The sequence below is a fragment of the Pogona vitticeps genome, chromosome 1 (assembly GCF_051106095.1).
Source record: "Pogona vitticeps strain Pit_001003342236 chromosome 1, PviZW2.1, whole genome shotgun sequence".
NCBI classification, from domain to species: domain Eukaryota; kingdom Metazoa; phylum Chordata; class Lepidosauria; order Squamata; family Agamidae; genus Pogona; species Pogona vitticeps.
The window spans coordinates 47,168,130-47,191,903 of NC_135783.1; the positions used below are offsets into that span (position 1 = coordinate 47,168,130).

The 23,774-nt window shown below is 43.1% G+C and overlaps 1 protein-coding gene across 12 annotated transcripts in view; it reads right to left on the bottom strand.

The window, feature by feature from the left end:
• Positions 1-23,774, bottom strand: part of SLC29A1 (solute carrier family 29 member 1 (Augustine blood group)) — a 94,495-nt gene that overhangs the window by 60,220 nt on the left and 10,501 nt on the right. For 2 of the 12 annotated variants that reach the window (XM_072991727.2, XM_072991755.2), the window contains exon 3: positions 14,957-15,010. The exons of 4 other annotated variants lie outside the window; for them this stretch is intronic. The gene's annotated coding sequence lies outside the window, so the exon portion shown is untranslated. Of the gene's footprint in view, positions 1-10,952; positions 11,086-11,153; positions 11,236-14,956; positions 15,011-15,124; positions 15,187-18,531; positions 18,662-19,487; positions 19,547-23,774 lie in introns of those variants that run through there. 6 more of the 12 variants (XM_078383050.1, XM_072991716.2, XM_078383052.1 and 3 more) reach the window with 6 other exon arrangements.

A 23,774-nucleotide genomic window follows, 5' to 3' on the forward strand; every position in this document is an offset into this window, starting at 1 on the left:
GGTGGTTGTCTAAATTTGTAGTGAAATGCCTCCAGTGTTGGATCACTTACCACCTCTCGATGTACAGTAATTGGTTCCACTGTCATAGTGCTCTAACAGGAAGTTTTTCCTGATATTCAACTGAAATCTGGCCTCTTGCAACTTGAGCGCATTGTTGCATGTCCTGCACTTAGGGATGACTGAGAACAGATCCTGCCCCTCCTCTGTATGACAGCCTTTGAAGTATTTGAAAAGTGCTATCATCTCCCCCCTCAAGTCTTCTTTTCCCAAGGCTAAACATGCACAATTCTTTCAGTCTTTCCTCTTAAGGCTTGGTTTCCAGGTCCCTGATCATCCTTGTTACCCTCCTCTGAATTTGTTCCAATTTGCACTTTTCTTGGAGTGTGATGTCCACAACTGGGCACAGTACTCAGGCTGAGGCTTAACCAATGCCAAACAGATGGAACTAGTACCTTATGGGATTTGAAGACTATACTTTTTTAATGCAGCCTGAAATAGCATTTGCCTTTTTTTGTATCCGTATCACACTGTTGGCTTATACGCAACTTGTGATCTACAATGACTCCAAGATCCTTCTCGCTCGTAGTATTGCTGAGCAAGGTATCCCCCATCTTGTAACGGTGTGTTTGGTTTCTTTTTCCTAGATGCACTACTTTGCACTTACCCCTGTTAAATTTCATTCTGTTGTTTTCAGTCAGTGCTCAGGCCTATCCAGATCTTTTTGAATTTTGTTTCTGTCTTCCAGAGTATTAGCTACCCCACCCAATTTTGTGTCATCCACTAATTTGATTAGCATTCCTTGTACCCAACCAGATCATTAACAAAAATGTTGAAGAGCACAGAGTCCAGGACTGAACCCTGGGGTACCCCACTTGTTACCTCCTCCCAATTTGAGAAGGACCCATTAATCATCACCCTTTGAGTATAATTCTGTAGCCAACTGTGTATCCACCTGACAGTTGTTCTATCCAGCCCAAACCTAGTTAACGTGCTAACCAGAACATCATGGGACACTTTATCAAAAGCTTTGCTGAAGTCAAGATATATGATGTCCTCAGCATTCCCTCTATCAGGGAGGTTACCCAATCAAAAAATGAGATCAGATTAGTCTGGCAGGATTTGTTCTTTACAAATCCGTGTTGGGTTCTAGTTATTACTACCTTGTTTTCTAGGTGCTTGCATACTGACCGTTTTATAATTCGTTCCAGAATTTTCCCTAGGATTGATGTCAGGCTGACTGGTCTGTAGTTCCCAAGTTCCTCCTTTTTGCCCTTTTTGTACATAGGGACAACATTAGCCCTTCTCCAATCTCCAACACTTCACTCATTTCCCATGATTTCAAGAAAATCTGAGAATTCTTTAGCCAGTTCCTTTGAAAATCTTGGATGCAGTTCATCTGGTCCTCAAGATCTGAACTCATTCAAAGTAATAAGGTATTCCTTGACTATTTATTTATCAGTCTCTAGCTGCAATCTTGTCCCCTCCACCTGCACTTCAGGTGGATGGGGCAAAATGTACAAATTCACAGGCATGATTTACAATACACACACCATGAAATAAACACATTTTTCTGCTTATCTCAGAGCAGGTAAAGCATGAACCACACACTGCATCTCACTATGGAAAAAATAATTCTACAGCCATTGTTGTTGTTTAGTCGTTAAGTCGTGTCTGACTCTTCGTGACCCCATGGACGAGAGCACGCCAGGCCCTACTGTCTTCCATTGCCTCCCGGAGTTGGGTCAAATTCATGTTGGTAGACACTGTCCAACCATCTCATCCTCTGTCGTCCCCTTCTCCTCTTGCCTTCACATTTTCCTAACATCAGGGTCTTTTCCAGGGAGCCTTCTCTTCTCATGAGATGTCCAAAGTACTGGAGCCTCAGCTTCAGGATCTGTCCTTCTAGTGAGCGCTCAGAGTTCATTTTATTCAGAACGGATAAGTTTGATCTCCTTGCAGTCCAGGGACTCAAAGAGTCTCCTCCAGGACCACAATTCAAAAGCATTAATTCTTTGGCGGTCAGCCTTCTTTATGGTCCAGCTCTCACTTCCGTACATCACTACAGGGAAAACCATTGCTTTGACTATTCGGACTTTTGTTGGCAAGATGATGTTTCTGCTCTTTAAGATGCTGTCTAGGTTTGTCATCGCTTTCCTCCCAAGAAGCAAGTATCTCTTAATTTCGTGGCTGCTGTCACCATCTGTAGTGATCATGGAGCCCAGGAATGTAAAATCTGTCACTACCTCCATATCTTCCCTTTTTGTTTGCCAGGAGGTGATGGGACCAGTGGCCATGATCTTAGTTTTTTTGATGTAGAGCTTCAGACCATTTTTTGCGCTCTCCTCTTTCACCCTCACTGAGAGGTTCTTTTAAGTCCTCCTCACTTTCTGCCATCAGAGTGGTATCATCTGCATATCTGAGGTTCTTGATATTTCTCTAGGCAATTTTAATTCCAGCTTGGGATTCACCCAGTCCAGCCTTTCACATGATGTATTCTACACATAAGTTAAATAAGCAGGGAGACAATACTTGTCATACTCCTTTCCCAATTTTCAACCAACCTGTTGTTCCATATCCAGTTCTAACTGTTGCTTCCTGTCCCACATATAGATTTCTTAGGAGATATATAAGGTTATCAGACACTCCCATTTCTTTAAGAATGTGCCATAGTTTGCTGTGGTCCACACAGTCAAAGGCTTTGCGTAGTCAATGAAGCAGAAGTAGATGTTTTTCTGGAAGTCTTTGGCTTTCTCCTTAATCCAGCGCATGTTAGCAATTTGGTCTCTAGTTCCTCTGCCCCTTCAAAATCCAGCTTGTACTTCTGGGAGTTCTCGGTCCACATACTGCTGAAGCCTGCCTTGTAGGATTTTGAGCATAACCTTGCTAGTGTGTGAAATGTGCAATTGTACAGTAGTTGGAGCATTCTTTGGCACTGCCCTTCTTTGGGATGTACGTAGACAGCCATAGGGCCACTAATTTAAAAAGTCCTCTCTCGTGTCCACCAACCTACCTAACTAGACTTATTATAAAGCATAGATAGGCTCCTATGGAATATCAATGTTAACCTGCAATGGACTTCGCCTGCTTATTAAGTCCAACATACAGAACAGCTTTCTGTCCAGTGAATCCAAATGGAAAGAAAGGGTTATTGAAACAATAACTCATTGCTACATCCAGCTTTGAAACTGACACTCCCTGAAACTTCAGCATAATTTGGATCCTAGGTCTTCTTTCAAACATTTGCTAGATGTAATTAACTGCAATGATTACAACACAAAGTAATGGCTGTTACAGGCAGGGCTTGCAGGATCAGGTGTTAACAGTTCACACCATGGGAGGGGACCAAATCACCAGCACTGAGTTTTTAACGACAGTACATCCCCATCATACAGCAAGTGAAGGGAACTACATTCAAAAGAGATAGCCACTGAAGTTTCTCTTTTTTACTGAAGTCAATATTAGAAGGAACAGAATCCTTGCCGTGGTGTTGAAAAAAATAGTGGTGCTTTTAGTTTGTACAATGGTGAAGGGTGGGGTTTCACTTAACTAGGGCTTGTTTTCGGGGTAGGGCTTATATTACGAGCATCCTGCAAAATCATACCAGGGCTTATTTTCAGGTTAGGGCTTATTTTAGGGGAAACAGGGTAGCATATCTGTAACAGAGAAATCTTAATTGCTAGTGAAAGTCAAGCTAAGGGACCTTTGGGTTTGAGTTCAACTGCTTCTCCCTTCAAGAATGTTGGGATGAGGTGCACTGGAACCCCATGTAGTTCAAATTCCATGTATAACTCTTATGCCCCCCCCCCAACATAACTACAGAACTACTCTCTCTCTATCGGGGTTCTCTTACATAGCATAAACAATCCTTTCCATACAGTATGTGTAATGAGCCTTAAAAGGTCCTTGTGACCCCCTGATCTAAAGGCTGAATTAGATACGTTGTATTTGGGAGTAAGCAGATCACTTTTAAGCCTTCAGCATTCAACTCATGGGGTTCTGGGTAGCCAGGGGGACAGTATTTATTGAATATTTATTTTGTATTCTCGAAGGCTTTCATGGCCGGGATCCAATGGTTGTTGTAGGTTTTTCTTCCTAATGTTTCGCCAGTCTCTGTGGCCGGCACCTTCAGAGGACAAGAGTTATTTATTTATTGAAAACAAAATCTGTGTATAACAAAAACTGTGCTGTCCAAACCCCTGCAATTCAAGGTAGAAATTTAGAACTTTGGAAAGTGAAAATCAGCCTTGTATCCTCCAGTAGTTTTGGATTACAACTCCTATCAGACTCGACTAACATGGCTAACACCCTGACTGAAAGAAATATTCAGCTCAGCAGCATTTAACCATTGGGGTGGGTGTGACACATACCTCATTCACAATATGGGACAATGCCACCCTATTGTACAATAAAGTATCAATGGGTGCTTCCCACCCATCTTAATAGTTTTAGCACTCAGCTGCTAAACAGGGAGTGCTGCAGTGCAAGCCTGATTCTAGCTATGATCAGATCCATGAGTAACGCAAACCTTTAACATGTATGCCACAGATGGTTAAAACTGTAAGTGTTAAGCCAGGTTTAAGACACTGAGGTATTTTCACAGCAGATAATCCTAGTATCAAAGAGAGGATAAAGGAGAACAAAGGCAAGCACAGTCTGAATGTGTTTCTTTTAGCGATGTGCAAACAAATTTCGCCCCCACAAGCTATTCAGGTCAGAGGGGTGGGACTTCTGGACATAAAGGAGCCTCGGCACCTCTCATTTTCCAAATATGAGGAGAGAAAGAGGCCAATATCCAGCACTTTAGTCTCATTTAGGCAAGAAAGAAGGACAGGCACACCAATCTAAGATGTGTCTGTTGCATGAACAAGATAGCATGTGATTTCTGCTTATACTGGACTGAATGCAAGTCCTCATACAAGCAGCCATTACACTTTACCAGTGTGCTCATGCCAAAGGTTCCACTCGTGTTAAAATAACACAACCAAAAGCCCCACACATAAGTCTCTGTAAGGGACCAGAAGGGGGAAAAGTCACACAGGGGTCTGGCGGTGGGAGTAGCACATTCAGTTCTGTTTCTGTTATTTCCATAAAATATGAACAAGATTTCTTGGTAGCTAAACACACTTTCTGATTGTATCATTTCTTTGTACAGTGGTGCCTCGCTTAACGACATTAATTCGTTCCAGCGAAATCACTGTAGAGCGAAAACGTCGTAAAGCGAAAATAAATCAATTGAAACGCATTAAAACCTGGTTAATGCATTTCAATGGGCTAAAAACTCACAGTCCAGGGAAGATCCTCCATATGGCGGCCATTTTCGGTACCTGTATAGCGAGGAATCCGTCCCTAAGCACAGCGGGGAGCCATTTTGAGCACCCAGCAGCCATTTCGAAAACCCGACGATCAGCTGTTTTGATTGTTGTAATGCGAAGAATTGGTTCCCGAAGCAGGGAACCGATCTTCGCAAGCTAAAAAAATCCATTTAAAACATCATTTTGCTATCACAATTGCGATTGCAAAAACATCGTGAAGCGGATTTGTCGTAATGCGGGGTAATCGTTAAGTGGGGCACGACTGTATCTGGGACATATTGAAAAGAGAAATCAGAATTTTAACTGTACTTAAATGCAACTTATGGTGTTATCCTTTCGATTCTTCAGTCAAGTTATGGCAACGAGGATGTTCAGAGCAGATCAGGACACCAGTTAGAATACTCATCGTGCTCAGAACTCTGGGGATAGTTGCCAATATAGCAAATTATCACAGTTCCCTATCCACAAAACAACCTATTGTTTGCTGCTGGATGGGAGCTTCCTTTCTGAACAGGAGCTAATGCGGAGCTAGGTCTTTGCTAGACCACAATGCCTTCCCAGCTAGACCTTTTCTCCAAGTGTCAGTAGATGTTGGTTTGTGAGGTGGGACTCCCAGAATAGAGAATTATGAGATTTGTATTTTTTAAAAAAACCAAAATCCCATGCCTAACATTTCCATCTGTGGCTAAACAAAGGGTCATGTATCTGGATGGTTATAGCTACAGAATTTTGTGGTGAAATCAACAACACTCTGTCAAACAGCCTGAATCACAATACTCTAATTCGGCTTCAACTTACTTCATCCTATTCAACCAGCCTGGGTCACCTAACAAATGGAGACAGTGAGGGCAGAAACATTGGCTTGGGCAGTATTCAAGCAGATCGCATTTTGCCCTTAAAGGGTAAATTTAATATGATGATTAATGAAATGAGCACTAGGATCCTCCCCAGCAGTTTAAAAACATTATGGGAGAGCATGCCTATTAGTTAATTTGCAGATTGTTACCTTTATGTCAGAGTTCAACAGCAACTACACTGAAATATTTGCTCCAGGAGTCCTGTGACTCACTAATTCATTAATCTCAATCTCTATGTAACATCTTGTTCTTTCTCTGCCTCCAGCCCCTGCATCCTCTGTGTTTGCTGTTCCCAAGTGCAGCAAGTAGCAAAAGCCATGCAGGGCAATTAGTAGATGAGCATGGAGTAGCACTGGGCAGAAAGAAGACCAAGTGCCTGGCACAGAATCAAAGCTTCCTGCCCAAGTCTAAGGGCCACCCATCATAGAGTATACAGTATAATAGCAAGGAACAATTTTACAGTGTCTAGATGGGGGGGAAATGGCATGTACTTATTACAATTCTACACTGCAGTATCTGAGGCAGTGACACTTCTTCCTAATCTTGGGTACAGCACAAATACTGTATGTAAAATGGGCTGCCAAGCTAAACAAAGACTCAGTATATTGTAGTGAGTAAGGAGTTGGAGGACTGGGCGACCTGCAGTCAAACTTACCAATGAAATTCACTGAACAGTTTTGGGCTAGGCACTAACTCTCAGCCTAACGTATATCACAGGATTTTGTAAGCACAACATATACTGTACCTACTACACTGCCTTGCTCTCCTTGGAGAAAAGGGAATATAAAAAATCTGAATAATTACATAAACCTATGCATTCGTAAAGTCATGCATGCCTCCTATGTGCATGTACCTATGGGGCAAAAGGGCATATATATTCCATATTATGTATATGTATTATGTATATGCCATATTATTCTACGTAGAAGTGGAAGTGCTAAGGTAGGCTACCCAACCTAGTGACCTTTTTTAATGCACTGAGCAAACCTGGGCAAAATGCGGCCCTCCAGAAGTTGCTGAACTGCAAATCCCAACACTCTTCACTATTGGCTGTGTGGGCTAGGATTGCTGGGAGCTGCAGTTCAGCAACATCTGGAGGGCCACATTTTGCCCAGGTCTGGATTAGAGTTTAAGTGGCTCAAGCTCAGGAGATGCCGCTCCCTGTATCAGCTTGTTTTTGTTATGTGCCATCAAGCAGCTTCTAAATTATGGCCACCCTCTGAATTAGCGATCTCCAAAAAGTCAGCTTGCCCTCACCACAAGATGCAGCCTCTCATCATATACCCCCGGTTGAAGCAGAAGCGTGGCTTTCTGTGATAAGACGGGAAGGATGTTGTACACACCCACATTATGGAATATTTTACTCTGTAAAAATTATTAGCCTACATTTCTTCACAGTTTGGTGAAAACTTTCCTATTCAGTTAAGCAGTGGGGTTTCAGATTTTGTATCAGGGTTGGGCCCATAAAATTTTGCATCAGTACTTCCACAGGTCAACAGCCATTCTTGCACCACTACCATGAGCCCCACCAGGTGCTTGCCTCAATCATGCTACAATTGCAATGTATCCCTACAGCAATTAAAAAAGATTTTTTTAAGTGGCACCTGTTGCAAAAACATGCAGCAGGCACATGCAATCCATGCACTGCATCGGACATCCTCATTTTATATAGTGAAATTTCCTTTGGGCCTTCTGTTGAGCCTGCTTATATTTCTGCTGAGTCTGTTTGTATACTGTGGTTTTTATATTGCTGTTCTATCAGGGATCGGAGTATTGTCATGCTTGCGTAAATGCTTGAGGTAATGCCAAGAAGAGCAGGATATAATCTTTGAATAAACAAATTATTTCAAAACTGTTCACTGCCCAGTTTTCAGAAGCCACAGAAGAATTAAGCAATTACCCGGTTTCCCCCAAATTAAGACCTAACCTGAAAATAAGCCCTAGTATGATTTTTCAGGATGCTCGGAATATAAGCCTTACCCCCAAAAATAAGTCCTAGTTAAGTGAAATCCCCCCTCCACCATTGTGCAGCAACCAGAAGAAGATGGCATGACTGTAAAATAAAACATCCTCTGAAAAATAAGCCCTAATGTGTGTTTTTTTGGAGCAAAAAATTAATATAAGACCCTGTCTTATTTTCAGGGAAACACGGTAGTTGTATTGGTCCAATAAAATATATTGTTTAAAATATCCTGTTTGAATTTGCAGAAGACCAAAAAAACAGGATCAGACTAAAACCTTGTTCAGTATTTAATGTGCACATTAAAAAAAAATAATACTAAAACTGTATATGACAGAAAAATTATCCAGTATGCCTGCAGACAAGGTGTTATTTTTATTGTCTATTATAGGAATTCTCAAACTTTAGTTAATTTTAATAATTTAATTTTAACCTGACTGATCCCTTCAGAGATCTGAACATTAATTAAGTCCACAAGTCACAAAGTAGCAAGAATAGAGCCTGTCATAAAATTGGAAGAGAGGCACTGTAGAGTTTGGCATAATTAGCTGGCAATTACTGATAATTTTTTAATCTGCCTTTGGAAACTGCCTGAACAATCTTCTAGTAGCAGAGAGTTCCACTGTTTACAGATGCTGGCTCTGAAAATACCATGACAAAACCTCTCCATTTCAAATGGAATTTGCTGACCGAGGGTACTATTGAGTGGATAAGTCTTCCTACACCCTCACGCATTTCTCTCAAACTATTTTAGTCACTTATTTTTGCTTCTCATATTTAACTTATATCCTATCCTAAACTTCCAATTTATCTTTCTCTCCCGCTTTTACATTAGCCTCCTCCTAGAACAGTTTCCCTCTCTTATTCCTTGTTCCCATAATTTAAAAAACAAACCATCATAATCTTTACAAACAAACATTTCTCTCTTTCAGTTGTCTTCAAATTAAAAAGTTGTCTTTTTGGCCCATTTCAAAGTAACATTCTCCTTCCACAAGACCAATTTTCTTTATTTCTCTACCACCTCGCTCAGTTTCCTTTTCTTTCTCCCTTATCCCTGCAGAATCAATGCCAGGCTGTTCTTCTGAGGCAGAAAAAGGGAGCCCATGCTGTGGCCAGAAAGCATAGCAAGGGCAATAGATCCCACTGTTGCCACTTTGTGGGTGCTTCTCCTTTCTTTCTGTCCATCTGCCTTTTCACCTCCCTTTCTCCTTTCTTTTTCTTACCTCTCTCAGGAGCCATTGTGTCCCTCCTCTCTGCCTTGCCCTGTCCTACCTCTAACTTTGCTTGCTGCACTCTTGCTCTCCATGCAGGCTCTGGCTCCAGCGCATGCCTTATGCTGCACAAACTGGGCAACATTCTAGTGGCTTCAATCAAAAAGGCTACGGCCTGGCCAGAGGACGAGCAGAGTGACCTGCGGAGGCCTCTTGAAAGGGGGCTGTGGCTCACTTGCAGCTCCTCACCCCCACTTTGAGAAGCACTGGTCTACACTTATTGGCAGATCCTTTCCAAGGATTCACCCAGCCATCTTATTCAGCTCTACCTGGAGGCTAGACTTGGGGTCTTTCGCAAGCAAAGCATGTTCTCCATGCAGTTCTATGACTACCATTACCATCATCATCATCCTGAAGTTGGGGTTCTTCCCCAAGCTTTTCAGCAGAGCATACTCAGACAGCAGACATCATACAGGCATATAACGTGAGAAACCAATTTTTTTGCATGTGTGAATCTGTATCACCATTTGTACATGGAAGATGATCAGCAGGCACATGGACCAGACTCCTGGCTACCTGTATCTTCCCAGCACACATTACATTAGGCACCCTTCAGTCTCGAAAGACTATGGTAACGTGCTCTGTACGGCATCCTTACATGTCACGTCCATCTAGTCTAGTTTTTAACAGGCAACCTCCCATGCTGTTTCACACCAGAATGGCTTTCCTTTGTCCTGATACATTAAACGGTGGCTTTAATCTGGTTGTCTCAAAGAAAGAATCCAAGAAGGGTCGTGCTAATCTGTCTCATGATGTCGGCAAAATTAATTGGGGGAGGGAAGCAAGGAAAAAAGAAGGACAAAGGCTGGGGACGGGCGGGGAGCCACTGATACAGGAGGCTATAGAAACTGAATCCCTAGCCACAAAAAAGGCCTAGCTATCCACTGTCTTCTCCATCCGCGGGGGGGGGAAGCCCTGCTCCCCATCCCCGCGGACCTTTCCGCTGGTTTTTCCCGCCAATTTGATTCCGACGCCTACCAACTTCAAATACTCCCGCGCAACAAAAGAGCTCGAACTCCTCCTCCGTAAGGAAGCCAGTGCTGTTCTGAGAAGCAAAGGGTTGCCTTCCTTCCGATTTAAGCCTCATCTCTACACTTGTAGGGCAACGACCTGCTCGGGGGGGGGTTGTGTCTTCCTCCAGGAGGAACAAAAGGCGGTGACCCCAGCGCTGAGATGTTCCCCCAAACGAGATGGGCTAGAAAGCCGTTCCCGCCCGCTCCCCCCCACAACTTCCCGCCTGCCGTTTCCCAGTTCTGGCGCCTCCGGCTGGCCACAGATGCTGGCCAGAAGCACCCACCCGTCGCTCCCATCCCAAGATACCCGGGCAAAGCCGCCTCAACGCTGCGCCGCGCCGCGCCGCGGGAAGCGCCGGGCACCCCCGCTGGCGCTGCTTCGCACCGTGCCGCCTGCCTGCCCCCTCGGTCGCGCACGTTGCTGCGGGCAGCCGCGTGGACTCGGCGCCGAGCTCCCTTCCCTCCCGGGCCCGATGGGGAGGGAGGAGGACAGGGGTAGGTCCCCGCCACTGATAGCAGCCACCGCCGCTGCTACCCACCTGCCCGGGCTCCGTTGCTCCCGCGGCGCGCTCTCCCTTCCCGGCTTGGGGGGGCTGCCTCGTGGCCCTACTATACAAGCGCGCGGGGGAGTGGGGGGGGGCTGAGCCACCCCGAGAGAGTCCTCCCACTTGCCCGCCTCTCGCCTCCGCGGGAGAGCCAAGCACAGCCTTCCCGGCTCGCTTGGCAGCGCGCGTACTTACTTACGGGCCCGGCTTGGTTTCGGGCAGAGAAAGCCGCCGGGAGCCCCAAGTGAAGTCTGGACGTTTTCCTGAGCGCTAGCATACTTTGGGGCGCGGCGGCGGGGGGGCGCGCCCCCTATATAGCTAACGATCAAAAGGCAGCGTCCCAAGAAGGGTCGTGCTAGTCTGTCCCATGATGTTGGCAAAATTAATGGGGGCGGGGGGGGGGGCGGGAGAGGAAGCAAGGAAAAACAAGGACAAAATAATGCGACACTTTAAAGACCAATTTGTTTGAGCGCCAGCTTTCTCAGATCAAAATCCCCTTCTTCAGACTCAGCTTATGTTGGTTGTTGTAGGTTTTTCGGGCTGTTTGGTCGATTCTATCCGACACACTACACCAGAACACAGAGTTCTAACTCCTGTCCTCTGAATATGCCAGCCACAGAGACTGGCAAAACATTAGGAAGCAAAATCTCCAGAACACGGCCAAACAGCCCGAAAAACCTACAACAACCATCAGATCCCAGTGCCCAGAACCACAGGGGTTCCCGAATCCCAGGTCGAAAAGAAGCCAGCTGTTATCCCATGTCTTTATGGCTGCTGGATTTAAAACAGGGAGATGCTAGTGCTTGAATCTGATCAAGACCACGGGGTGGGGTGGCTTTGTCAGGCAGGCAAAGTTCAAGGGCCTCTTGATATTCCCTTCCTCTTAAAAAAATGAATGCTAGGGGAAATGTCATTTTGGTCTTTTTTGCAATGGAAAGGGATGTGTCCTCCTCCAAAACAAATGAATTCCTAAATGAATATGAAAGTTGGATTTCAGCAACATTCAGTTCTGGGTTTTCATACTTTTTGCTCACTTCATTCAGCCCTGAGGATCCTGGCAACAGAGGAATGGCCTGGGAATCATCTGAAGTTGCCCACTCCCACTGTTGGGACTAAAACAGAGTACCCCTCACAGATGCCATGCAAATTTCCTTGAAGGGTACTATACAGATGTGACAAACTTATGCCGTAAGGATGGAGAAGTGGATGATACACTGCAAGTCTATATTATATCTGCACTTTAATTATAATTGATCTGCTTTACAGAAGCTGGGAATTGTGGTTTGGTGAGGTGGTTATAACGTCCTGTGGTCATTGAGAATCACACAGGAGAACTATCCAGCCAAGAATTCTAAGCACCTCACCAGAGTACAGATCCCAGGATTCCACAGAACAGAGCAATGCCTGTCAAAGTGATAATCAACAGCTTTAGCTTGGCAGTGTAGATACTTTCTCCTGTCAGTCCTAGCCAGTATATCCGGTTGGTGACCAGTTACGGGAACTGCAGTCAGCAATACCTGGAAAACCATTTGTTTCTCATCTCTATCACCTTGTCTTTGTGTAAACTTGTCCAGGGCTCCACCTACAACTTAACATGTGCCCATCTTCAATATGACTTATTTCAGTACCATTCATACCATTATGCTTTTAAGTATTTTTTTTCTCATCTCTCTGAGATGGATAGCATACCTTTGAATTTTCCTCTCTTTGGCACCATCTCCAGCTGGCTCCTATACTCTCATCCTTGTAGCCAGTTCTGGGTCTACTTGATTGACCCTCTGTTCCCCAACTTTCTTCTAATTGGCGCACATTTCCTCATTGGCACACACCGCAGTCCAGTGAGACCCCTCACCCACTGTCCTTGTGGCTAATGCTTTACCTTCCTCTCAAAGCGCTCGAGTTTTTCAGATTGCGGAGGCACTCCTCCTTCTTCATAGGAACACAAGCAACAAAATAAATTGCTCTTCTTTCCAAACATAGGCCAGGACTGAGTATGAATGTTAATCAGGCCTTGGAGCCTTCTGCCATATATAGAAACCTCTTCCCTACTTCTTCATTCATACTGGGCTCTGCCTTGTGTTGAAGGCAGACAGGAAGGTATAACTGAAGGGTATTAGCAAATTCTGTATAGAGTCCACAGGAGACAAACCATTTTCTGTCTTGATAGATGAAGAGGAAAAGAGTATTTTCCCATGCTAGGGTCGTCACAGGCTGTGAACAATTATTCTAAGCTACAGCTTATTAAGGTAGTCTCAAAACCTGCAGCTGAAGTCCAAAATGTGATTCAAAGGCCAGGGTATAGCTGCATGCAAACATATACAGAGTGATCTTTCCTCACAATCACACAGAAAGCTGGGCTTCCAGACAAAAGTTTAAGATGGGGGAGGGAGTTTAAGATAACTACATCCTTGGAGAACAAAAACAAGACCCATTGCAAACCCATTAAAATAAACATCTCATCTATAAACACCAATTTGCCTCATGAAAAGGTTGGACATAATTTGTAATTCTTTATTTACCATGAAGAAGTCTGACTGTGATTTTACTAACATACAACGGTGGCATGTCAGCAAGACAGGGTATTCTGTAAAAAGAAGAAAATCCATAGAAAAAGTTGATTGCATTGTGTTCTCTGGAACATACCATGAAAAGAGAAATACTGTACAGGAAAACTCTAATTGACACCAGTAATGCAATTAGGAAATTTTAGGCTCAAGAAATTTGATGGGGTAAAACTGGATAAGGTGCTGCTTAGATGATAATATGTATTACTTCACTTAAATGTCTTAAATCAGCTCTGCCGCATTTATAATAATCTTAGAATAATAATCTTAAAACTGCAGAGATGGAAGGAACTTTATGGATTGAGTCCAGTTCCTATCAAGGAGGCAGAATGGAGAATCAAACTCCCAACCTCTAGCTCCACAACCAGATAATGTACCTAAACCACTCAGCTATCCAGCAGTTCTTTCTGCTCATTTGCCTAATTTTTAAAAATTACCAATATTAATAATTATATAAACACATGGAACATTGTTATTATGGACATGAGCACATAGGAGATAAGAGACCTATTTAAATGTTATGACATCAATCACCCATAGATTCCATTCAAACCTCCAAGAAAAGGAATCAAATCCCTGGAAATCATGGTTGCAAAATGAAGGAAACATAGGATTTGCCCAAAGGAGTATGATTGCTGAACATAAAAGTTATTTTAATCTTCAAAGCAAGAAATGTCATCACCTCTCCTGCAGAAGGTACTGTACAATAATTTCCAAGAAAAGATATTAATGAAGAGTCAAGATCTGAAAATCATTACTGCCAAAGCACAGTAAATTAATGAGACAACTCAAATATTATAAGCATACAGCACATGCATGTATACACCAATTAACATAGTCTGAATCATTATATGACATGGAAATTTTGATCAGTCAGCACACCTTTGATCTTGTATAAAATCTGATGCTCCAACCTAGAATTAGTTAACTTTCTTTAAAGGTAAATTAGCCATAGTTCCTGTGGTGATATGCTTTAAATGGAAAAGCTGAAGTATCAATATTGACAACAGCTGCTATTGTAAATGGACAAGGCTGAAAGTAAATCCTGATGAAAACCATTAACACCTACTTCAAAGTAAAAGATTTATGGAAAACATGGAAAATACTCCTTAAATTGCTCTGCCAATAATCACCTCTAGCAGTATCCAAATTAGATGTGGAGGTTACAGTAAACTGGCACAAATGGATGGCATTAATCTGATGGAAATAAAGCCTGTACTTCTCCTTTGTTATCTGCAAACACTTCCAACTAATTCAAGGAAGCAGTGCTTGAGGAGGGGAGATGCCCTCCCCCAATGTCATTTCCTGGATCTAAATACCATTGCCCAACACAAGGGAGCAACATATACTCTCTAAGCCCAACAGTGTGAGGATAACTTGCAAAGGAATTTTAAAGGGGCATGCTCTTATTACAGGGCTCTTTCTCCAAAATACCTTTAGTGTCCTGAGCGCATCCACAAGTCCAGCCACTGGGACCCAGGGTCCATCCTGCCATGGAAGCAAAGGACAAAGAAAAGAGAACAGGGGAACGAATTACAAGCACTCCAGTCATTAGCGTCCATAAGCCAGGGAGCAAGGCCACGAAAAATCAACCAAGCTAACCGTTTTTGGTACAAAAGGTTCTGAATGCAGTATGAAGACACCTTCACCAGCCAGTCACCCTCCCGTCCTCCCAAGAGAGAAGAGGAAACATTTTGCTTCTACAATGAGTGGGTAACATGGGAATGGCAGGAGAGAGAGAGAGCGAGAGCCAGTTCAGAAACAGAAGAGGGGGGTTGTGTGGAGTTTCTTAGCTTCAAGATGGAAAGTATGGAAGAGCTGGGTTGTATAAATATCGCCTGCTGATGGTAAACACGGGCAATGTAACAGCAATACCTCCTAAGCCCCCAACCTGTAGGCTCTTCAACCATGCCGTACAGTACAACCAGGCTAGTATTAACCTCAAAACTGATAAAGAGAATCACAGAGTGCACACACCTTATTTTGCTATTAAAAGAAAGAGTTTGCTCTTTTCATATGAAAACAAAGCTGGAGGAGGATGTTATTATGAAATCATCTGGAAAGTTGCTGATAAGCAAGCCCAGTATTTTGAACTGCAAAGCTCTTTCAGAGCCAAGCTATTCTCAGGAAGGGAGGAGGAAGAAAGAATATGAAGGAAGGCCTGAAGAAACAAGGCCAAAACATCCTCCCAATGATTCATTTGCTTGTAAAAATAAAGAGAAGCAGTGGTTTCACTACAAAAACATCAACTGGTGTCTCACCGAAGCACATGTGGTGGGTGCAGTAGGAACTCTGCAGGGGAAGCAAAACAACACAATTGCCTGTACCAAAATAACTATGTGGGACAGTCCAGAAGGCCTGCCACATGCTATTTATTTACAAACTAATGCTCTGTCCCACTTTTAAGGGACTACTCACAAATTAACAACGAACACTTGATTTATATGTACTGTAGATGTGTGTGTGTTACGTTTGTCTTACTGTACTAAATGTTCAGGTCTTTTAAACATCCTGAAATCTTCTTTGGGATGAAGGTGCTGTGTATGGGTAAACATTTTAAAGCTGCAATGAAACAGCTGCTCAGAGACCAGAGGCCCATTTAATAAATCAAAATCCTGGGTGCCCCTGTTAAAATGCCAGGCTGACACATGGAAATATTGCCCTCTGCTGGAGAAGCTTGTTCATGGAAATGCACCATTTTCTGCCATTGTTAGAAACAGCTAGCCAGGTGGAATCATCAAAACTTCTTACGTTGTACCCTTCTATTACATAGGTAAGGATGATCATCAGACTTCAAATTAATTATCTTCCAAACAGGATAATACACCCTTTTTCCCAGCAGGAAACCTTTTTTTCCAGCACTCTCAAATAGATGGTCAAATGATGTGAAAACACATAAATACATGCTGGTCAAGTAAAGTGACAGACCTGGGGTGACACTATTTTTTTCCTACCACCAGCAGTGCCATGGCCATTTGCTGCCACTCTGTGGGAGTCATAATTTCCCTACTCTGGAACAGACAGGAATCTTAAATGTTGCCTCTCTGGCTCAATGAGCAGAAACAAACCAGCATTGTCGTAATTCAGGCCCCAGTCTATTGGAAAACCCAGCAGGAATGTTTAGCCATGCACATTCCATACAGCTTCACTGCAAGATTCCGGCTCACCCAAGTTTCAATGGGCTGTGTTGCATAAAAGGAACAAATGGGAGGTATAACTAAGCCACACTGTGACTCATGGCAGCCAATTCTCACTGCTAGCATTAGTTAGACATCCTTCAGTCTCGAAAGACTGGTAATGTGCTCTGTATGGAAGACTTGGAACAGCATCTAGTGTGGCTGAGGAGGCCAATTCGAGAGTGACAATCCCTTCCACACTGAAGACAAATGCAATCTGTCCCCTGTCCAGCTCCCTGATTTTGTTGCTTTCATGACTGCCTCTTTGCCTCGGCCTGCTGGACAAGGGTCTCTTCAAATTGGGAGAGGCCATGATGCAACGCCTGCCTCCAGGCTGAACGCTCAGATGTCACCATTTCCCATCTATTGAGGTCCATTCCTAAAGCCTTCAGATCCTGCTTGCAGGTGTCCTTGCATTGCGGTTGTGGTCTCCCTCTGAGGTGATTTCCCTGCACTGCTGGCATTATTTCCAGGATATTAGTACCTTTGGCAGCTGGAAGATGTGCATACCAGGACGACTGAGATTTGAATAATTTCACTTCATCTAATTCTTTCACTTAAATTTTAAAAATAAATTGGTAGAGATGCAAAGAGATTGCTTTGTCACTTTCACAACAGGATGCTGTTTGCATGCTCAGCTGATAGCTTACTTCAGCCTCCCTTTGCCCAATGTGAAGAATCCACTTGTAAGAGAACTGTGACACTCAAACCTCAGAATTTACAAAGGATCATAGCTTCAATCCTCTAAACCAGAAAATCACAAATTCTAAACCAGCCCTACAATTCGGCAGAGTAAGGAGGCTCTCTCAGATGGGAGACATTGAAGAACTGGCAGCAAGGTGTTACACAGCACAGCTGTGTATGCCAGTCAGTTGGTCTTTTGTCCCCTAAGCTAGTTCACAGCCCCCATACATAGTAAAGGATAATGTACCATCAGTGTTGAAACAAGATTCAGCTGCCAGCCATAAACCTCCCAAGGCCAATTCTCATGACACAGCGATTCTCTTCACTGGATTTGTTTTTTAGTTATTCTCTTTCTCATTGGTCTAATTGGGTGGATTGAGAGCTATTTCATACCATGCCAGAGAAAGCAATTATATCATCTGTCATTGCATAAAAGTTAAGTTTATGCAAACCATTTCCCACACAAAATAGATGCAAAGAAATACAATCCTCACGGGAGCTTTGCTGCCTCATAAAGTTGATAAAAGAAAAGAGCCTATAGCTACACAGCATTATCTTCTATTTCCCCCTTCACTGCCGGTCAATACATCTCTGCCCATTGGTCTTCCTCCCTTTTAAAGGGTTAGATGGCTCTATACCTCTGACCTGGGGTGTGTAACATTCTTAGCCTCAAGAGCCACAACCAGTGTTGGCCAGGTCATATGGGATGCACACATAGGGTCTCCTAATGGCAGCCTCATAAGGATCTCACAACCAGCGAAGACCATTTCTTTCCCTCTGCAGTACAGCTGACTCATTTAGGGTGAAAATAAAAATGGCTGCCGACTTGCCAATGGCAGCTCCAAGCTGGGGGTCGCACCCTCCCCCACTGTAGACTATACACACTATTACTGTCAAAAGGAAGGCTCCAGCTGAGCTAGATCCAGTCCACCCCTGCTATTGCCCAGCATTCTGAAAGCCATCCCAACATCTGCTTGTTTATTCATTTATATCTTTCCAATCTCCCAATTCAGAGAATTAAGGCAGCTTACAAAAGAGGGGGAGGGGATGACAAATACATTAATTACAATATTTTAAATGTAAGCAAACATTTATTAAAGGGCCATTGCATTTTAAACAGTTAAAAACTACAACAGAAGATATACACACCTTTTTAAAAAGAGTTTTAAAGAACATAAAAAGCACAGTAGCCTCTATTAAATACATATTTTGCTCCTGCCCAGTCAGTGGCCACAAGCTTCCTAGAAAGGCACGACATTTTCCTGCTGGTGGAAAGCAGCTGAGAGATGAGAGTGGACAGGGAGAAAAAAGCAAGAAACAGAGATAGGAGTTTGAACATGTGGCAATGTTTATAGCGAGATATCATGCATCATAAAATAGGGGAAAAGATGGAACGTGAAGGAGTGCAGGGGAAAAAGAGGGAGGTCAATGATGATAAGGAGAAAAGCAACCCATGACTCTGGCAAAGTACAGAAGTGGCTTGTGAGTTTGGCACCCACATATGCATACTCTCTTCTTTGCACTTTGAGCTTTTACAGCTGGCTTATATTGCTGCCCTGGGGTGTTGGCAGACAAAGGAGCAGGCAGACCTGCTCAGCCCAGTGAAATGCAGCTGGAGGGAGATCAGGTCCCTCCAATGTTATCTGGCCCATGAAAGATCATGGATGAGAGATCAGCTCCTTAGCAACGGGAGCAACACATCTGAAAAGGAGCAGCTACTGTATTTAGAATGACGAAAAGGAGGGTGGCCGAAATTTAGCAAGATTCATGGATCTCAAATGAAGTGGAGACCAAAGATCAGGAGTGAGGGAAAAGGCAAAACACGGTCCCAGGAGCACAAAATAAGATGCTGCTGCTACCACTAAAACCTCTGTTACTCGTGTTAGAAGTGTTACTTTTTGACCTACAAGTCCAACAATCCACTAGGCACCATGGTCATGGTGATTCAAGGAGCTGTGATACAAAAAAGTTGATTTTCCTAGGCAGATCAATTTAAGCTTTCTCAAGTTGGTCAGATAGCAATGTGCTAAACTCTAATTTAATTTCGGGTGGGGGGAAAAAACCCAACATACATTCCTGTTCTTGAAAGCTTCCAAAAGGCTTACCTCAAAAGCTTACCACTTGTCAAAAGCTTTCTACAAAGTTTCTTTCCGTTCAGGACATACTGCAGAAAGGACGAAGGAACAAGAAGGAGTCTTTATGAAATGACACTCTTTCATCTTGCTTTATCCTAAATTACATTTCAGAAGACGTACTTTGCATTTGAATAGAAGAAGGAGCACTTTGTCACTCTCACCCAGGGAGCTGACAGATTGAACTCTTAACAGACTGTACATGCCCAACACAAATCATTTGCGTGCTTTAGTAAGGTGAGAAGAATCATGAACTAAAGCCATTTGTTGGGTCAGACTCAGTAATTTTCCAGTAGAGTTTCTCCTTTTTCTTCTTTTGCCTCAGTGTAATTACAAAATCAAATACCGCCTACGGCGGAGCTGCAAAAACCCTTCAAATAAATGGCCCAATATGGAATAGTGTAATGAGAAGTTACCTCTTTGAAAGACAGATCCAAGAGGAATCATCTTTACAGTAGATAAGTAAAAGATAAGATAGAAATGCTGTTCCACATTATACTTGTTATGCAACATATTAGTGCACAGTTTGCTTGGTTTGCTTGCTTGCTTGTTTCTTTTGCAAGAGATACCTGTCTTTGCTTAGACTAGGGGTCAGCAGCTTGTGGGCTGGCAGATGTAGCTGGACTGCACATCCCATCAGCCCTAACCAGCACTGTCAGTGTTCCTGTTGCATGTTGCAACATCACCATGATGGCAACCTTAATGGAGTTTCTGAAGTATATGAGGTGAGGTTTACCCATTGAGCTAGCAGACCTCAATTAAAATGCTGGATGATTTTAGAAGTGATGAACTGAATGACCTCCCTTGACTTTACTAAGTAAAAAAAAGAAAAACACAAAATACTTTGCAGAGATCTTTAAAATGGGACAGATCCACACAAGGAACAATCTTAAAGAGTTTGGTTTTTTTTCCCTTACTCTACGGAAACTGGCAAATCTGCCAGAGTTCAGTTGGCTTCCTTGAGCAAGAATTTTGACACTGACGAGAACATATCAAAGACTGCCAACAGTGTTTATGTCTGAGAAGGAAGCCCTGAGTAGTTTTCAGAACTACGTAAGTATCTGTCACAAGAAAATGCATCCCAGCTGTACCATCTAACCTTACTCTCAAATGGCTCTTTGTATAGTTGGGGCTACTAGAGGTCCTCTTGAATTGCCACCCAGAGCAGATGACAGTTGCATCAGGAAGAAACACGCATCTCCCCCAATTTCCCCTTGGAAGCCCATCTACCCTGTTCTAAGATGTCATGCAGGAAAATAGCTAACATATTTTAGTTGCAGGTGTCTCTTTCTTGAAGTGGTGCCTTGCAGACTCTGTACTTAAAGAAGCCATTTTGCAGCCTGAACCTCACTTCAAAGCTCCTGTCCAGACGTTAGCCTCTCACTTCCCCACAAATAAAGGTCATTGTCCTTGAGAACCCCTAGAAAAAGGAAATGGTAAACCACTTCTGTGTACACTATACCTAGAAAACCCTGGAAAGGGTCACCATAATTCAGAACCAATTTGATGGCATGTGATGATGATGATGATGATGATGATGATTATAGGAGATGGAGGAGAAAGAAGGTTGAGGGAAAAAAGAGAAGTCTTCATAAAAAATATCTAGTAAGTACACAGCTGAGGCAAGATTCACACTAGGAATAATCTGGCTTGCTGCTGAGTCTCATTAACTTGGGTTGATCCAGATGTTACTGACCTCCAACTCCCACCCTAGCGAACATAGCAAATAGAGGGGGATTACGGTACTGTACTTGCAAACCAGTCTGGAGGGGCAGACATTGTTCACTCCTTCTTGAGACATTAAGCTACAGTACATCAGTTCTCAATACTACCATTTCTTTAAATACTGACCATGCTGTGATGTGCTGCCACACAAAGAGCCTGGTCACAAACACACACCTTTCAGACCAAGTCCAGATCAGGATTTCCAGCCCACCCCCACCTATACTCAATACACAATCATTAATCAATTATAGTGTCAAGAATTGGTACAATCCACATTTTCTTGGATCTGTCAACAATACTCACTGATTAGTCCCCTATTTAGTACTCTATTTCATGATACAAAATTAGCACAAAGCTTTCTGAAAAGCCTGAGGAGGCTGCTTCAAGCACAGATTTTTTGGGTGGCATCAATAAAAGGGCAGCAAACTGATCCCATTTATTGTTGCATTTTTTACTACTACAATGGGCATCATCTGGATTTTATTGCCCAAAGTACCAAACGTTTTAGTAATGTGTCTTCCCTTAACAGTATGGACTAAAATCTTGCTTTATGGTCCTTTTTCCAGCCCAATACCCTGCATTTCATTTTGTCTAAGCTGAGTTTTGAAGAAATTGACCCGTTCACTATAGACCACTCACACATTTCTTCAGATTACTTCTAGATAATGAAAACATCATGCAAAACTAAAATTATAAGATGTACCAACCACATCTTGGTGAAAAGTCCACTGCAACTACAACTAACACTGAGCATTTATTCAACTTCCTCTGCACTTGTGCACCATCAACACTGCATCTCAGTGTTCACACAATGCAGGGCTGAAACTAGTGTTAGCCATGTTAAAGCAGGACAAAGCAACTTGCTTTCTGGTTTTTTTTTATACAACTGCCAGATATTGGTGTATTTTTGTTTTGATTTGCTCCAGTGCAAGATCTGTTTGTGTGGATCTTAGTACAGTACTGTGTTGTTCCATGCTGCCCACTCCAACCTTTCTCAGCACTACATGAATATGTGAGGCTACAATCCCTCAAAGCTTACAGGAAACAAAACTTGATATTTAAGGCATCACAAGATTTCTTGTTGTTAAAATTACAATTAAAGGATTTCAAGCCCATAGACTCATAGTAGGGTTGGACTGGACCTTGGAGGTCTTCTAGTCCAACCCCCTGACCAAGGCAGGAGACCTCACACCATCCCCAACCTCATACCATTCCAGACAGATGGCTGTCTAATCTTTTTTTGAAAACCTCTAATGATGGGGCACCCAAAACATTGGGAGGCAAGCTGTTCCACAGCTCAATGGTTGTTACCATCAGGACACCATCAGGACAACCATCAAAGCTATGGTTTTTCCAGTAGCAATGTATGGAAGTGAGAGCTGGACCATAAAAAAAGGCTGACCACCAAAGAATTTCTGCTTTTGAATTGTGGTGCTGGAGGAGACTCTTGAGAGTCCCCTGGACTGCACAGGGAACAAACCTATCCATTTTGAAAGAAATCAACCCTGAGTGCTCACTGAAAGGACAGATCCTGAAGCTGAAGCTCCAATACTTTGGCCATCTCATAAGAGAAGACTCCAACTCTGGGAGGCAGTGGAAGACAGGGGGGCCTGGCGTGCTCCATGGGGTCACAAAGAGTCGGACATGACTTAACGACTACACAACAACAACCATCAGGAAATTCCTTCTTATTGCCAGGCTGGATCTCCCTCTGATGAGTTTCCACCCATTTGTTCTTGTCCTACCCTCAGGCACAATGGAGAATAAATCGTTCCCTGTGGCAACCCTTCAGATATTGGAAGCCTAATATCATGTCTCCCCTCAAACTTCTCTTTGTTAAGCTAAACATACCTACGGTAGTTCTTTTAGTCATTCTTCATAGCATTTAGCCTCCAGTCCCCTTATCATCTTCATTGCTCTGCACCTCTTCCAGGGCCCCAAGATTCAACCTTCTTTATTTTGGCACTGTTATTTAGGTGGGGAATGAGTAATTGGGTGAAATCCAGTGGCAAGTCACAACTAGAGTAGGACCACTGAATCAATGGAACTTAAAAATGAGTTGACTCGCTAAATCCACTGATTGAACAGAACTACTGTAGTTAAAATTTACTATTGGATTTCAGCACTGAGTTGCTGATTATGTTGAACAAATGGAAGTCAGAAATCCAGATTTAGTGCAAACTACCAGAGATCAATCAGTAGCTCCAGAGCTATTTTCTGCCTGCCCTGTTCTAGATTCAAAAGGGGTCTTGCTGACTTTGCAGAGCTCCAATTACTTCACATCCTTCTAGGCTACATGATTTCTAGGCTACATGGTTTCTCCTCTTTATTTCAGTTGCCTGAAAGCTAGCAATCAGTATGAAAGTGCAGCTGCAAAATCTAAGAACTATTTAATAAAGAAAATGAATTAAGAACTGGTACAGAAATAGGATCCAATATGGAGAGAGAGCAAAAAAAATTAGAGAAGAGCAGACGGTTTCCTGCAAGCTCTTCAGAAAAGGAAATGTATTTGAATAAGACATCTGATGAAGTCTT